At 43.4% G+C, this 14,014-nt stretch overlaps 1 protein-coding gene across 3 annotated transcripts in view; it reads right to left on the bottom strand.

Moving 5' to 3' along the window:
* The window catches only part of PIK3CB (phosphatidylinositol-4,5-bisphosphate 3-kinase catalytic subunit beta), a 96,174-nt gene that overhangs the window by 68,082 nt on the left and 14,078 nt on the right, over window positions 1–14,014 (bottom strand). Inside the window, exon 2 of one of the 3 annotated variants that reach the window (XM_063407810.1) lies at window positions 9,269–9,438. The exons of 1 other annotated variant lie outside the window; for it this stretch is intronic. The gene's annotated coding sequence lies outside the window, so the exon portion shown is untranslated. Of the gene's footprint in view, window positions 1–7,999; window positions 8,136–9,268; window positions 9,439–14,014 lie in introns of those variants that run through there. One more of the 3 variants, XM_063407811.1, reaches the window with a different exon arrangement.

The following is a 14,014-nucleotide window of genomic DNA, read 5'->3' as shown; positions in this document are numbered from 1 at the left end:
ACAGAAGCTCCCAGTTACCAAAACAGACTGCAGAATGCAAATAAACAATTGTTATGTATTTATGTTAACCAGACTCTAATTTGAGCACAATGACACGAGTATAAAAAAATGGTATCCTAACAGTTAAAGCAACAATTTAGTAAACAAAATGTTGCTGTTATTATTACTCAGATAAAAATAGAATTAAGTCATTCTGAGCTTACTAAAATTTTCAACATAGCTAGAGGTCACCTAATTCAAGTGCAAATAAAACATTTTTATTAAAAAAAATAGTATCTCCCTACATTACTACTGCTAGCAGCAGATGTAAAAAAGAACCTCCAGAGTGCTGGGGAAGTAAAACTGGCCTAGCATGACGACTGTCAGTATTCTACACATCTGAAGAGTGATAGCTCTGTCTTTAAACACATGGGAAATTTTGCAATTGTTTGCACACAGCTTGTAAAAGCTTATAAACATAATAAAAATATTTAAAGCTAGATATCTAATCAAATGCAGATTATCAGTATATTATAAAGTGTTTTTTTATTTTTAATAAAATATAAAAGGATTTTTGTCAAAAGCATTGTATATGTCTTACATGGATATCAAAAGATGCAGAGTAATACTAGCTACTGAGCACAGATAATCAGTTCCTCCTCATTTTTATTATTAACAACAGAAAGTCCTTTCTCGCTAGCAAGTTTTGTGCCAAAAATTAATGTACCATTTGCTGCTGACAATCTGCCAGACTAATGTTTTTCTTCACTCCAGAGGTTTCAGAAACTACTACTCACTTTCCAGTCAGCATTCATCACAGATTCCTCCCATGAAAAGAAAAACAAGACAGCTCTTCTACAGACAGACACAGCCCTCAGTCACTACAAATAAATAATTTAAAACACTTCAGCAGAAGTACACAAGCGTCCTTCACCTCCTGCTGTTGTGGTTCAATCCACAATTCCTCAATTTCACTTAAACCTGGCATAACACAGAATAAAATTATAGAATCATTAGGTTGGAAAAGACCCTTAAGAGTAAGTTTAACCTTTAACCCAGTGCTGCCAAGCCCAGCACTAAACCACGCCCTGAGTGCCACATCTGCACATCTTTGAAATACATCCAGGTGATGTGTGGTGAGTGCACCACTTCCCTGGGCAGCCTGGTTCAATATCAGATAACGTTTTTGGTGAAGAAATGTTTCCTAATATCCAACCTAACCCTCCCGTGGTGCAGTGAGGCAGTTTCCTCTCATCCTATCACTTGGTGCTTGGGAAAAGGCTGACCTTCACCTGGCTGTAAGCTCCTTTCAGGTCGTTGCAAAGCTACACATACAAAATTGTAAAGCAAGCTGTGGCTGCCTCATCCCTGGAAGTGCCCAAGACCAGGCTGGATGGGACTTGGAGCAACCTGGGTTAGTGGAACGTGTCCCTGCCCATGGAAGGGGAGTGCATCTTTAACCTTCCTATCTAAAGCATTTTAGGATTCTACATTTCAAATGTTACTTCCTACTAGGTTTGGACTTGGTTTTGGGGATTGGGTCTTGCCCATCACCATTAATGAGTAACAGGACTAACACTCTACTCTGTCTGCTCACATTCTAATGCTGCCATTGCCTGTGCCCTTATGGACAGCACACATACGAGCTGTCCCTCTTTTACTGCTGTCTTTACACCAAGCACTAACTCCTCTTTGTTTACAGGATGCCAGGTTAGGACTTAGACAGTCCTCCTTAAATATCTTATGTCTTGAACTGCATCTTTAGCAGGGCAGATAATGAAATGGTAAATTCAGAAATTCTTTCCCCTGTATCAGAAACAAAATAAGATGCTCAGCACTAAGGGTCAGAAATAGAAAATAATCGAAGCCCATGTGATTTTCAAATCCCAATACACAATGTGTATGTGGTATGAAAAACTCAAAGGCCTTGCCTTCCTCAACAACTCCTTTTTAAATTAAAAAGGGAACTGGGAAAAAAAAAAAAAAGAAAAAAAAAAAAAAAAACACCAAACCAAAAACCAAAAAAACCCACAAAAAGCATCCCAACACCAGCAGAGAGTAAATAACATTGTCACGTATGGTTAAGACACTTAAATTCTTTGGGTATTGGGAGGGAAATAATGGGGGATTTGAGGAGAAGGACTAACTCAAGAGTAGTAAACTTAGTGACACACTGTAAAATTTTTTTTAAAAAGTGAAAAAAAAAAAAAAAAAAGGGAATACTGAAAGGTAGATGAAGTGGAAAAAAATACAGGCAACAAGACCAAAGTACTCTTCAAAACCAGAAAAGGAATCTGAGACATAAAGCCAAGCAGGAAGGTGATTCAGTGCCCAGTGCAATTTTCAAATAACATTTTATGTGCTTCTTTCTACCAGGTCAACTTTCTACTCAGCTTTTTGAGTTTCTGCTGGCAACACTGACCTTTGTTTACCCGGTTTTCCCCTGTAGCTGTGTCTGTACCAATGATCTGTACATACAAACCACAAACCAACCTGCAGACTTCTGGAGAACTAAAAAGCCTTGCTCACACCACTGACTGAAAACCATCCTTCTGCAGGACTCAAAACCAGGTTTTTTGGCTGTTATTTGTAGTGACACAAATGTAATCAGTTTTTAAAATCTGGATTTACATAGACTTCATATTCTTCTGTTGTGAGAATTCTATACTCATAAATACCAAACTGTTAACTGAAAATAACAGCACATTTTAAAATGTTACCTTTGCTTGTTAGAAAATAATATGATGCAACAATATCAAAATGTGTCTCTCAAGCACAATATTTACCAAAGATAAAAAAGGTATTGCTCAAGAGTTAGTTCCCATAAGAACCTCAAGCAGTAAAAAATGTTACCAGTTAGTCTGTTTTCTAGAGATTTTGTACAACGTTCTCCAAACCTATCTACTCTGATTTTTAAACTGCTTCTGGTACTCTGTAGCTGCACACAAGCACAGGTCTTCCACATTAAATCTGTCACAAAACCACTTGTCAGCAGGACTCTGAGCCTCCTACAGTGTCGGGTTAATGGTACAGACACAATTGCACTATTGCACAATCCACATAACAGCTTCCACACACAACTGCCTGTTCTTATGCTTATTTTTTAATTATTTAATTGCCCTGATACCGTCTCTGCTCAAAAAGGACTTTCAGAAACAGCAAGAATCAGAAAACACTTCATAGCAACACTGTACCAAAAAACTAAAGGCACAGCAGTATTTTTACGAATTCTTATTAACAGACAGCTTTCACCACCGAGCCTCACATGACTTCCACAAAACTTTATCTACCTCTGCCAGCCATACCAGCTCGTGCCCACATTCTGCCTACTCCAAGCTTACATCCTCCAATTCATCTCGGAATTCTCTCACAGAGTTCTTTTAAATCCAGTGGATATGTGGTGCCTGGGGGCAAGAAGAGGGCAGGAATGACCTAAAGTGAGAGCAAGCAGTGCAAGCCCCTAATGGTTTACATATCACTTAAAACTGCCTATCAGTTCCAAATTAATGCCTCTGCTTTCTGTTTTACATACAGTATGGGGGAAAAAAAGCCCAGAAAAGCACTGTGAAAAGAAATCTAAAATCAACCTTTAGTAGCCCCTAAAAGTGAACCCAAAACGACAGCAATGAGAACACACTGATTACTTGTGTCTCATAAAAAGAAATTAGAAATAATAGTGCTGCCACTGATCCTCCCCTTACAAGTAAATTCGTGCAAAGACAAGACTTAACATCACATACCAGCACAAAAATTAAACTCCCAACACAGACTTTAACCCAAATCATCACAGTTTCTGGAAGACAGGAATAAAACTTGTATTTATATAGCCAGAAGTGAATTAAAGATACTAAAAGATTATCAGCCTAATATGGGAAGTAAAACTGTTCAACTTTACACCAGCACTAATATATAAAGCTGAGCTACACAAGCATAAAAGTAGACATCAATACCTCTGATGGAGTTGCTTTAAGATACTTTGATGCTGCTATTATGATGAATTCACAAAGCTATTCCAAAAAGTCAGAGTTTTGCAAACAAAAGCAAGATACTCTTGAAACAGAAAAGCACCCTTTACAATTCAATTTCATAGCAAAAATTTAATGCAACACTACTTATGAAAAATGTACATGTTTAACAAGCTTGAAAAAAACAAAAGTAAGCTTTGAGTAGCAAATTTACATATTTTGTGTCAGGAGGTAGTGATAGTACTTCTAATTCTTATGGTCCTTTAAAAGTAAATACTAAATATACTTCTATATGCGTAGATGCAGCTCCAAAGACAGAAAATTACTCCTGAGTTCAACTAATTCACAATTTAAGTCAAGAGCATCTAAGGTAAGAAATTGATCCAGCTGCCCTTCTACCTTTTTAATGACCTGAAAAAGGTTTGGCCAAAAGCCAACGCAGGGAAGTAGCAAAGGTAGGTGAGGACAGCCTGGATCCTCTGTTTGTGTACAACCAGTTTCTGAAAGACTGTGCCCTGTAGCAGGCTAAAATCAAACTTTGGCTGCCTAAAAGAAGCCAAAATCAAACCGAGCAACAATGCACGCACACAAATTATCAGTGGGGAAGTAGAACTGCCCCAATCCCATTTCTCAAAGGAAGCCGGTTTTGACACCTCGGTGTTACTCTTTGTTTCTTTAATCTTCTGAAGCTAGTATGTAAATTCAATTATGTTGGTACCTACATATCCACAAGCATTTGCACATGAGGGCCTCCTCTGCAGCTCCTAATGTATGTAAATGAAACCGCATTCCTGAATTTCGTTCCACCAAAGGCTGAGATAAAAAGATTTACCCATGTAAATTTGATAGACTAACAGATTGGTCGCTGTTGCTTACCCAGTACCTGATACTTCAGGCATTATCCAGATTCATGTAACCTTCACCTCGCAGGTTCCCTGAATTGTGATTATTTCAAAGGTTACCTGCTGTAAATTCAGGATTGTAAGTACACACCTTACCAACCCAAAGCAAAGCTTTGCTTACTAGTTACTACTGAAATAAATTACAAAAAGAGGGGGAAAAAAAAAGAAGTTCAATTTCTAACATAAGATGATCTTTGCCCCCAGACCTGATTTAATTATCAAAACAAAACACATTGAACCTTTCACACGTGAGTGACTGGAAGGACAGGCAGCACTGCCACAAAACAAATTGTTTCATGCACTGAGGTGTTAGTGCTGAATTTCTGGCCTCCATGATTCAAAGTCCTCATACTTTGAGGCAAATTATTTGAGATGTAGTGTGTAACACTGTGTGTGCCAGCCCAGGAATATTGGTTTGAGGAAAACACATATTCACTAAAAAACACATACAAAAAACCCCCACCAAAACAAAAAAGCAAGGTTTTCTATGCAACTGTGTGAATGGTGCTTATTTCAGATTTTTCTGTCCTGGACTGCTTCCACAGAAACTGCCAGTTGGGAAAAGGGATAAATTTCCTGTCTTAGTGATCTGCTGCTCCCAGGAGTGGCAAGTCAAAAAGTCCAACTAAACCAAAGCAGCCCCGTGGCCTTTGGAGAAATACAGCATCACATTCTACAGCCCAACAAGCTCTGCATTGATTTTCAGGTAGGTTAACTGATGGCAACATTTAAAGAACCAAGGGCAACACTTCCATGTCTATCTTTAGATCTGTGAAAAAGCACTTAAACTGCTTGACCTGTGTGCCCTGGTCACTGATGAAACACAACAGCAGCTTTCTAGCTAAACAGCCAAAACACCAGCCTGCATTTCCACACAGCTTCTAAATAACAACCTTCCTTCCTCTGCACCCTCGTTGTATATACAGCGCTCTAACAGCTTGGATTTATACTGGATTTTGGGTTTGAATTATTTGCAAATAGAGCATACAACAGACATATGCAAACTTTAAAGGGAAAGGAGTAGTGGAACAGGATATGTTCTCTCTTCACTACATCACAAAAGTCAAAGAAAGGGCTTTTAAATTATTTTTTTAAGAAGGCTTTCCTACACTTGAATTTGGAGTTCTGCCAAAAGTCCACAGACAATTGGAGAACCAGTGAATTCATGACATCAGATATTCCAAGGAAGTGAAACCTGGCTGAACGGAAGTGATTTTTGCTCAAGAAAAATAGATACTTAAATAGACAAACAACAGAAATATTTTAAGACCACTCATGGAGGAGGTCCCTTTGTTTAAAGACAAAAAAACCAAAACAAAACAAAACAAAAAAAAAAAGCAAAAAAAAAAAAAACACCAAAAAAACCCCATCCACACAAAAACCAAACCCCCAAAACATTCAATCGATATTAAAAACCCCACTCAAGCATGTTTCGAAGGCAATACACATCAAAACATTCTTGATGTTAGCAATATCCCTGATATTCTTTCTAAAAAGGCCAATAAATCAGTTACCACAGAATTTTCATTCAATAATCCTTTCCTGAATCCCCACTCTCCCGAAAAGCACTACTTGCTGGCATGACACTCCCAAAGCCTGGAAAGCACCAGCAGTTCTGAACTGAAGCTTCCAGATCCAAGTTTCCAGGTGAGCTGGTGATTGATTATCCAGCCACCTTATCACATTCCACTAGACTTCACAACCCTTTGCCAAGCATATGGATGTTCAATATGCCTTTATATGCAATTTTCCCAAAAGCAAGCATGCTCTTAAGTTTTATTCCACCTTTTAATTACTCTTTGAAGGCGTACAGCTGTGGGAGTCTCTAGCTAATACTGCAAAACAGGCCAATCAAATTTCTGCAACATGCTCCATGCATTTATCTCACCTCAAACCCTGAACTATGGCCCTGAAAACATCAATTATATGTTGCTGGGGCTGACAGTTTCAGGAACTTCCTAAGCCTGAATGAAGTTCAATAGCAACAGAATAATGGCAGCAGGGACTTATTACCCAATATTTACAGTTATGGCTACACTTGTCAATTCCAAATGAACAAAACTTGTCAGTATATCTAGTGACAAGAAAAGGCTATAAGTGCATAAAGTTCGAGGGAAATAAGCAAACACCAAAACCAACAAACAAAAACCCCTCCCTACACCCCAGTAAAACCTCAGCTTTCCGGATTTTGGAAAGCGTCCAGCATGAGGCTAAGCACACATGTTGGAGCTACACAAACCAGTGAGTCTGGTATGAAAGGTTTCCGTTTCTCTTTCAGGAACTCTTTGGGACTAATGAAGATTTATTTCCCCCGTACACAGAGGCAGCTCCTCGTCTGTGAAGTCTGTGAGGAGAGCACACGATGACAGCAGCGCCAAAGGCATCACTCTGTGCACCGCCCTGCACAGCGCGAGCAGCTGACTGCAACACATTTCCCAAATACTGCTTTGCCATACAAATTCCTGCGGTTCCGAAGGAAAACAAGGCACACAAACCCAGCTGAAAACAACCGGGAGTACGGAGTAATAGAAACGCCACTTAAAATTCACAGAGCAATCACCGACAGTTCTCAGCTGAGGGAAAAAAAAGAAAAAAATAGAAAAAAGCCACGGGGCAGAGCGCAAAGCTTGTCCAGCGAATGCTCGGGGGGAGCAGGGGCCGCGACTCAGGCTCTCCCAGGCGCCGCCGAGCCCCGAGCAGCGAAGGGCCCGGGGCTGTGCCGCTCGCCCGGCGGCGGGAGGGACCCCGGGCCGGAGCGGCGGCGCCGCGGGCCCCGCACCGCGCACTTGTTGCGGGGCCGCTCCCGGCGCCTTCGCGCACAAAGGCGCCCGCCCAGCGCAGCCCTGCCCCGCCGGCCCCCGGGGCCCCTTTCCCCTGCCGACCGGCCGCGTCCCGCCGAAACCTTCCCCGCGCGGGGCCGCCCGCGCAGTTGAGCAACCGCGGTGTCGCAAGCGGAGCGGTGCCCTGTTCCTGCGCAGCTCGGCGCCCGGGGCGGGCAGGCATCGCCAGCAGCGAACTGGAGGCCGAGGGGAGCCCCGCAGCAGCCACAACGACACCGAGCGGGTGCCGCCGGTCCGTCCCGTCCTGTCCCGTCCCGCCCCGCCTGAAGCGCAGCCCGGGCACGGCCCGGTCCTGCCCGGCCCGCACACCCACCTGCCCGGGCAGCGGCCGCCGCCGTGTCCGCGCCGCCCCAGCCAGCGCGGCGGCGCTGGCGCCAGCGGGGAGCGCTCCGTCGGCCGCCACCGGCACCGGCGCTGCGCTCCGCCGGGGTTTCCAAGGCGATGGCTTCGCCCTCGGGCCGCCGCCGCCAACCCGGGCCAGGCTTTCGCTATCAACCCGCGAGTGGCGGCCAATGGCGCGGCGCGTCCCGGCCCTGCGGCCGCGCCCCTTTCCCGGCGGGGCCGGAGCTGGCCGCGCCTCCGGCCGGCGCTGCGGCCGGGCGGCGAGCAGGGTGGGGGTCGCCTTTGCCCCGGCCCGCCGCTGGCCGGGCCACCGAGCCCGCGGCGGGACCCCCCGGCGGGACCCCCCGGCGCTCTGGGAGCGCGGACAGATAGACAGACAGACAGACAGACAGACAGAGGCGCAGTTCCGCTCCCGCCCCGCTCCGGCGCTCCCCGGGCGCGGCTCGCTCTCGCAGCGCCCCGCAACGCCGCTACCGCAGCCCCGGGCAGCCTCGGACTGCGGGCACGCTGGAAAGGCTCAGCCTGGAGCACCTTTCCCGAAGCGCCTTTCGGAAATCAGCGGGGAAGAGCTCGTTAGAGCCGCTTATTGCCTTGCCGAGGAATTCCCTGATAAAGCCTCATTTCAAGAGTCCTGGTGCTGAGCTGTCAGGAATACTTGCATGGAAACTAGTAGCTATATAAAAGAGGGTTTTCTAAGGCTGGAAAGAAGCAATCAATGGAAGGCAGAATGTAACCGGTAATGAACCAAGTTTTGCACTCGGCGGGCCGGTCCCCGCCCACTGAAATCAGCAGCAGCATTCCTGCTGGCTTTAATGAGCACAGGGCGAGGCGTAGCACATCCGTGTCCACAAAGAGTATCATCCCATTATGCGCATTTTAACATCCCTATGCTAATAATCATGCTGTATCATTAAGCTTGTCTATTTTAGTCTGTTCATTTTTCCAGTCATTCCAGTTTTGAAAATGGGTGGATAGATTTATTTCCTCAACTTCCCTTGCCGATTCTCAAGGCACTAAAAGTCCATTAAATTTGGATTAGAAAATACCTAGGAAATGCTTTATTGCTTTTTCCAAACGACGCAACCAACCACAACATGGATTAACTGGAAATCTCTGGAAAGGACAATGATCTCCCCTATTACTTCAGCAAATGGGATTTTTGCATGAGGGATGATCATGCAATACTACCTCTAGGCAAATCTCAGTGGAAGGGCAGAAGTTAATGAGAAATCTTGCCTACCGTGTGTCAGTTGCCTTCACAGTCTGTCTGTCTTGTATGAATTAACAGCTCCTCTTCCTGCTTTTAACCAGTTCCTTAAGTCTGCTCAGTACCACAGGCATTTGCTCCTAAACATCATGCTGCTACTTCACACCACAGAGTGTAGTAACTTCATTTGACTTCCCTTCTTCCTGGAAAAAAAAATGCCAGTAGAGTTCAAATGAAACTGGTTTATCAGGCAAATGTGCAGCTCATACAAATGGACCATGTTCTATATAACAAAGTTTAGTTCAGCCTCTTGAGCCACTTGTTTCCTCTGTTTAAAATTTACATTGCAATTGAAATATATTTCTGAAGAAATGAGGTATTAATGAAATCCAGTACTGTAAAAAGTCCCAGATATGCAGTTTTTCAAATCATTCTAATACTTGTGGTTTTGACATTAAATATTCCAGATAGTCTTGGCTTAGATACTGAAACCTTGGCTCAGTAGTTGGCCTCACTGGTGACAAATGGGTTTGTGACTGGAAAGACCTGATAACGTTTTTTTTTAAGAGAGTTATTTACTGTGGATCTTGCGACATTAGCTGGTTGTTCTACAGGATCCAGTGCAGTCTTTGCAAAGCATAAGCCAAGTATGATGTGAGAGTCTTACTGGACTGAGCAGAGGGCTACATCCAGAGGCTGGCAGCCCTGTTTGCTGTACTGCCATCTTTTCAATCAAATAACGATGCCTTGAAGTGTCTATCACACAGAGAGCCCCAGGCGCTTTAAAACTGTCTTGTATAGACAATTTCTGTGAATAGACTTCAATGAAACCTGACCACACCGAGTTTTTCTGCAGGGTTGTAATCCCTGATTTCAAATTTCCTATCCATTTTCTGGTTTATGCCTCCAAATACAATCTCAGTATTTAGCAGGGGGAATAAAGAGATCTCAATCAGTAGTTATTAACATATTTCAGGTTATAGTTGATCAGCTTGCATGATATTCATGTTCTTGTCACACATGGAGTTGTTACAGACAGTATGTGCAATATTGATAATGAACTTGCCTTGAAACATCTTAAAGAAATATTTTTATATCCTATGTGGCATGCAAAAAACAATCCCACTAGACTTCAAATATCATTTTAATTTTCAATTTCCTTATCTTTAGATTCCCTTCCCACCCCCCTTCACAAAACAACAAATGTTCTATTATTCTGCCCCCCAGGCTATTGTTACATGTGTTCTCAGTGTAATGAAAGGGTTTTGTCTAAAACGGCTGCATCTGAGTCATGTCTCTGCATGTGAAACAGCCCTACACCTAGGGCACTTTCTCGGTTGCTTGAAAATGTGTCATTTTCAGGTTTTGGGGTTTACACTCTTTGCATCCTGTGTCACTGCAGTGATCAGAAGAAAGGAACTAAGTTGTCTCTGTATTTGGAAACATCACAGAACCGTGGCAGCAGACTCAGACATTAAAAAATGGCAAGTGGAAATGCCATGTTAAGGATGCTTGGCCTGAAGCAGAAAAAGCAATTTTGAAAAAAATTGAAGTTATTAAATCTAAAGGACAATGATCCAGAATACAGCAAAATACTGGGCAGGAGACACTTAGAAAAAAATCATAAGAAAATTTAAACACTTATAGCAGCTTGCTGCTGTCTGGTACTGTGATACAATGACAACATCTACAAACCAAATGAGCTTTGGGCAGTTAATGCACAGGAATGTTTTCTGGTGAATACAGAATGACGCGAGAATGTTTCATCAGTAATTCTTTTCTTAAAAAAAAAAAGAAGTTATATTCAAAACTGTGTGAGCAGTAGTAGAGAGAATAATGGTCCCTTTACACTGCATGGTCATCCCTTTGTCAGCTTGCTGCCTACTGCTGTCCAAGTAAAAGGCTTTAGAACATCTTGTGTATGACAAATAACATGTCCCTCTCCTCAGCAGTCACCAGAGGAAAGCCAGCTATTTGCTTTATAATATTCAAAAAACAGCTGTTAACAAAAACTCTGTTAACAAAATTTTCATCTTCCCTTTAAAGGCCCTCTTTCATCTAGACTAGAAAAAATATGTCCCCTATTGCTTAAAGTAGCAGGTTGTTACCGTTTGGAAGATGGAATCATTGGTCACTGAAATTTAAGAAGTGTTAATAAACAAGTGAATAATACTGGTTGTGACTATTTCAAACCACATGTTTAGTACAGTAAATCCCAAGAATCAGGTTTAACTTTCAAGGGGTATATTTAATCTCCTGCAGGGAAAACACAGAGAGATTCCCAATCCATGATTTCATGCCCTAGGTTAAAGTACTGCAGCACAAGTAAATGAGATGACAAAGAGGATAAGGAATGTGGGTAGCATGGGCCTGTACCAGCCTCAGGTGATAAATAAAAGTTGGCCTCCTGGACCTCCCCCATCTCTGCAGTTGTCAGACAGCCCAGTTTGTGAAATCCAAGCTGGCCATTACCACCAGGGCCGCTCGGGGTGCACGGAGAAGTGCTAATGGCACGCTGAAGGACTGTGTGACAGTGTGACATGCCACCCCAGTGCTGTGAGCACACACTCCCCACAGGTGCTCTGGGCAGTGCTTGGGGCCCTGTGCCTGTGCTCCAGCCTGGGTGTCTGTAAAAGCTGCTCTTTGTGTCTGATGCTGACTCCGGTGCAGGGGAGGCAGCAGCAGCAAACAGCCTGAGAGATGTTCAGCACCAATGTCAGACAAAAGAATGCTGGGTTTGGCTAAAGAAAAAAAGCCTGCAGTAGGAACAAACAGCTTTTAACAGTGCTTTCCTAAACCAAGCTACTTAACATGAGTATAATTCAGTAGAAAAGTTCTCTGAGAACCCAGAGGGTACGTACAGGAATCAGAGAGGCAAACCCCTCTGCCAGCTGCAGCAGCTCCTCAAATCCAGCTGCAGCAGCCTAGGCACCATCCTAGCACTTCACTGTCCTATTCCCCCCACTGAATTCCATGTCTGAGGCCTCTCATTTTAAAAATTTAAGCCTAACTTAAATGACACAGAGCCACTTGACATACAGGGCCTCTTCCTCAGCTCCCTGACCTCCGGGCTGCTGTGCCACAGCAGGATCACCAGCACGTCAGCTGATGCACCCATGAGGGCAGACACAGCCCTGCTGTGGACTGCTGGGCTCAGCCCTTTCTGCTTTTCCCCGCTCAGACAAGCTGTGTGAGCTGCTGAGCACAGCAGGTCCTGCCTGGGGGAGGCCTGACCCCACCAAGGCTGTCCTTTGGGAGCACGGGCTGTGCTGGTGACCCCACAGAACACAGCTGCTCCCTGGGCTCTCCACACAGAGTCCCTCTGCACTGTGCCAGGAAGGGCTGGGAGCTGAACCCTCACCCCACCAGGGACATCCACAGCCAGAAAGAACATGGTCCTGCTGCTTCCAAAGCACAGAAACCCCACGGGCAGGAGCTCCTAGGCAGGCACTTTTAAATGGTGGCATTTTGATCAGTTTATGCAAATTCTATTGTAATAAGGAGCAAAATTTTAATAGCACTAACCTGTAGACAAACTGACTGAAAATACTTATTGTCACTAATTCCATACCCTAGCCAATGTATCTTTTTCTGCATCTGTTCTGCAGAACAGATCTGGGTATTTTTCTGGGTATGGTCACACTTTACAAGACAGCTTTTTTGTGAGATATGTGGAGCTCCATTTGTATCAGCAAGTGAAGATTAAAAAAACCTACTCAGAATTAGGAAGAGTAAAGACTTTACAACAATCAACAGCATCCTGACATGGCCAGCTGACTGTCCTGCTACATTCTCCCTTTATATACAAGTAACTCCATGTAGTCTCTCATTTTCCCAGTTTCCTAACACAGACTTTGTAAAAATAATACAACCAATACAAAACAAATTCTTTCATCCAAAAGGCCAGTGCCTACTAGAACAAGACTTCTGTCCACATGTAACCTCACATCCCACACAGACAAGTCTCCCACCAGCTATCATTTCCTCTGCCTACATTATGGGCCTGAGCTCATAACCAATATTAACATTTTATTAACATAACTGGCTTGTTAGAAATGTCAGTTTTTAGTCGAGGCACCGAGTTCCCTTGTGTTATTTCCACCGACTTTTCTAATCAAATACGAAGACCCCATGACACACTTTGACAAAAAGTAGGGCACAGCCAGCTTATTTATTCTTTTACTAAAAATAGGTTTCAATGTCCAGCAGGTTGTAATGTGTGAGCAGCACTTCAAGTGTAACAGCTGCTCTACCTGCCTCAGTACATCTGTGTTACCAGCCCCTCTTTGCAATCTGCTAATTACCAAAATCAAACACCAGCCTTCACAAGGAGTCCCCTTTTGCTGAAATGCTTACTATGATTAGACTAACCAACAATTGGAAAAGCAATAAAATATCTTCTCATCCTTACAGGAGGAGTTTCTGACACCCTTCCAAGCACAGCACAGCATGTTGTATATCTCTTGGGTTAATGGCATATTACTATTCTCAGCCAGAGGCAAAGACTAGAAAGAGATTCATTACAGGAAATCTGTCTCTCTCTCAGCCTCTTTGCATATTTATTTTCTAGCTGGCCTTTTTGTTACGGCAATTCTGATAAGAGATCAGATGTGACAACTGTGAAAACCAGTAATAATCAGGAATACTATTGAGGCTGTCACACTTTTTAATGACTATGGATATAAAACACTGTATTATTTCAGAATTTCACCTTGAGGAGACTTTCCACTGATGTTTTGTCAAGTTTTCTGAAAGGAAATCATTGTCCAGCCACAATGG

This window comes from Prinia subflava, chromosome 11 (assembly GCF_021018805.1).
Source record: "Prinia subflava isolate CZ2003 ecotype Zambia chromosome 11, Cam_Psub_1.2, whole genome shotgun sequence".
In the NCBI taxonomy this organism is placed as follows: Eukaryota; Metazoa; Chordata; class Aves; order Passeriformes; family Cisticolidae; genus Prinia; species Prinia subflava.
Note: the sequence above shows the minus strand (reverse complement) of the source record. Positions and strands in the feature narration are given on the sequence as shown.